Genomic DNA, 3281 nt, shown 5'->3' with positions numbered 1-3281 from the left:
TGTGTGTGTTGGTATGTAAGCATACGTTATGTATGTATGCATGTATGTATATAGGGGTGTACATCTGTGTACATATATCGATGCATATAAACGTATCAATAAACGCACACGCAGATATATATATATATATATATATATATATTTGTATATATGTCCACATCTTTATGTGTGTATATATTTATGTGTGTGTAGGTATGAATGTGCCAGTATGTGGTGCGTGCGCGAGTGTTTAAATGTATTACACACATTAGTATGTGTTTAGGCCGGTCCACAAACAGATTGATAAATTAAAATATGAAACAAGCTCGACAGACAAATGAGAGTCGATGTATGTGTGTGAGAGAGAGAGAGGAGGGAGAGAGAGAAAGAGATAAACAGACAGAGAAGAGAGTGAGAGAGAAAAACAAAGAAAGAACTCTATTTCAATTTAAAATTGCCTACAGAATATATGTGTATACATATAGACAGATATATATATATATATACATATGAATAGACATATAAATATACATTTATGTATATATATTTACACATATATATATGTATGTATGTATTTATAATATATGTATATATGTGTGAGACGACTGAGAAACAGAGTATTATACATGCGTACACTTGTTATAAAATAACGACACATGCATACACACACAATATAAATACATACACACATACACACACACACACACACACACATATATATATATATATATATATATATTTATATATATATATATATGTTTGTATACATACATACATACATAGTTTTTGAAGCAGAAACTTCATAACTCTGAGTTTCTTGTTTTGTCGGTCCTGATCGATCTTCGGATGAAAATATTAAATGTTTTGAGGAAATGAAGTATAATTATCTGAATATTTGGACAAACTCCCATTGGTTAATATTATTGGAGCAAAATGTTCTGATTGGTTGATCATATAACCCTTATACACAAGTAAATACAAGAAATACAAAATATAAAATGTGAACAAAATGTGTGAGTATGTGGTTATGGTGTTGGGAAAAGAAAACAGGGAAAATAATTGAAAATAGGAATATTGAAAAATAAGAAAATTCAATACAACGATATGTGCAAAATGGCGTTAATAAAAGGACATTGTTTCACTTTACGAATATGAATATAAAAAAAAAGTTTACAAAGAAGTTGTTAAGAATGGAGTGAAGGAGATTTTTAGAATATATATTTTTAAAATGATCGGCAGAATGTAATATGCGGATATACTATTTAGCCAGCCAGTGTAAGGAAAATAAGTCAAACGTGTCAAGACTTTATTAACAAATGCAGCGTGGTGAGTCGAGTAAATATGAGAATATGGCTGGGGAGAAAAATCATTTTGCCAGAAGATCAAATAAATTTGATGTTTGGAGGGAGACAAGGAAGAAAATTACAACATAGATATTTAGGAGTGTGTTTATACATACTTAGTGGTTGAGACCAATCCTCAAACGCCTGTGAGTCTCGGCAACGAAAATTGAAAAGTTTCTCAGTTAAATGTAGTAACAAAACAAATTTCGAAGAAGAACAAACTTTGTGTGTTCCCGTCCTGTAAAAAGCGCCATGAGTGAATTCTTTCAAGGACCAAATGTTCTTGGACCAACTTATAGAATAAGTTTTCTCCGGATGTTTGAAGGAGTATCTATGTTGGTAATAACGTAATTTGAAATGTTTCTCAGTAAATCCCATGTAATTCTTAAACAGAGTACGATCATCACTCTATCTACCTTAACGTAATTCACCAATGATTTCGAAAGACAACATTAAGTGGACAGTTGTCCGAAGCAATACAATTACAGGCACAAAGAGATTTTAAATGATTGTTCTTGCAGAGTGTTTCGGCATTGAAGCGATTGATTGAACAAACAAAATTCTTACAGTTAGAATAATTACCTTCAGCTTCGCTTCTATCGTGAAGTGAAAAGAAATTAAATTTAGAAATTCTTTCTAATATTTTGTATTATACGACAGGATATTTCTAGATCTATTCTTACGCTTTGATAGATTGAGTGGCCATGTATTGTATTTTCTCTGAAACGCCGCTATTTTATAAAGCCGTATTATGATAAGTACTAAAATGTGTCTTCATCCGAGGATAGTGAAGAGATAGGTTTAATAAAATTAGAAATTAAATTTCGTTGAATAATTCGCAGTTGAGTTCAAATCATATTGATATAACATAATTTCTCATTAGGTGTTCGATAAGAGCAGACTTTGTGTCCACGTTTAAAGTAATATCTAAAAAGAAATAACTCTTCTAAAGTCGGTATCAACAGTGATTCTTAAATCTATGTAACAAAGCAGCGCGATGATGTTTTAGTCCCGTTCAAAGAATTGATGTAGCTTGTGTTTAACCGAGAAACTTTTCATTTTATTCACTGACTTCTATTATATTAAAGATTTGAATTAATAACTTCCCGCAAGCACGCTTCGAAATATTTACTGTATCATTTTCGTCCTTGTATTTTTCCTGTCAACTAATTCATTTGATCTGCTTCTGGTAAAATAAACTTTCGCTGCCGTATTCTGAGCTCTAATCGAATTTTAGTGTAGATAGATAGATAGATAGATAGATAGATAGATAGATAGATAGATAGATAGATAGATAGATAGATAGATAGAAAATTAGCACATATATATATAGTTTATTTTTACGGCACATATGTATGTGTGTGTGTGTGTGTGTGTGTGTGTGTGTGTGTGTGTGTGTGTGTGTGTGTGTGTGTGTGTGTGTGTGTGTGTGTACATAAATGTACATAAAGATATATGCGTATATGTGTTCATCTCTGAGTGTATGCGTATTTAAGTAGTAGGTAGGGAAATTATTTCGAAAAGAAAAGGCATTTTAAGCATGAATAAATCCGCTGAAGGGCGGATTTTGGCCAGTATACCATGTCTAAGAGAAATGCCGACAGGAAAATAGTAAACCTGAGATTTTAATGAAATGCCAAGAGGTCGAAGAATACATGTTGATTGAAGGAACGTATGTAATCTATATACATGCATATAAAGATAGATATACCGATATACTGATATACTGATATACCGATATACTGATAGATAGATAGATAGATAGATAGATAGATAGATAGATAGATAGATAGATAAAAGGTAATATATTAAAATATATTTTTATTTTTTTATAAAACATGTACCTACATAAATGTATATATTATATATATGCATATAATTTATACATATGTATGCTAACAAAGGTACATACCCACTCACACATACATATACATATACGTGTGTGTATATAGTAGGTAC

The sequence above is a fragment of the Octopus bimaculoides genome, chromosome 25, assembly GCF_001194135.2.
Source record: "Octopus bimaculoides isolate UCB-OBI-ISO-001 chromosome 25, ASM119413v2, whole genome shotgun sequence".
Lineage (NCBI taxonomy): Eukaryota > Metazoa > Mollusca > Cephalopoda > Octopoda > Octopodidae > Octopus > Octopus bimaculoides.
Note: the sequence above shows the minus strand (reverse complement) of the source record.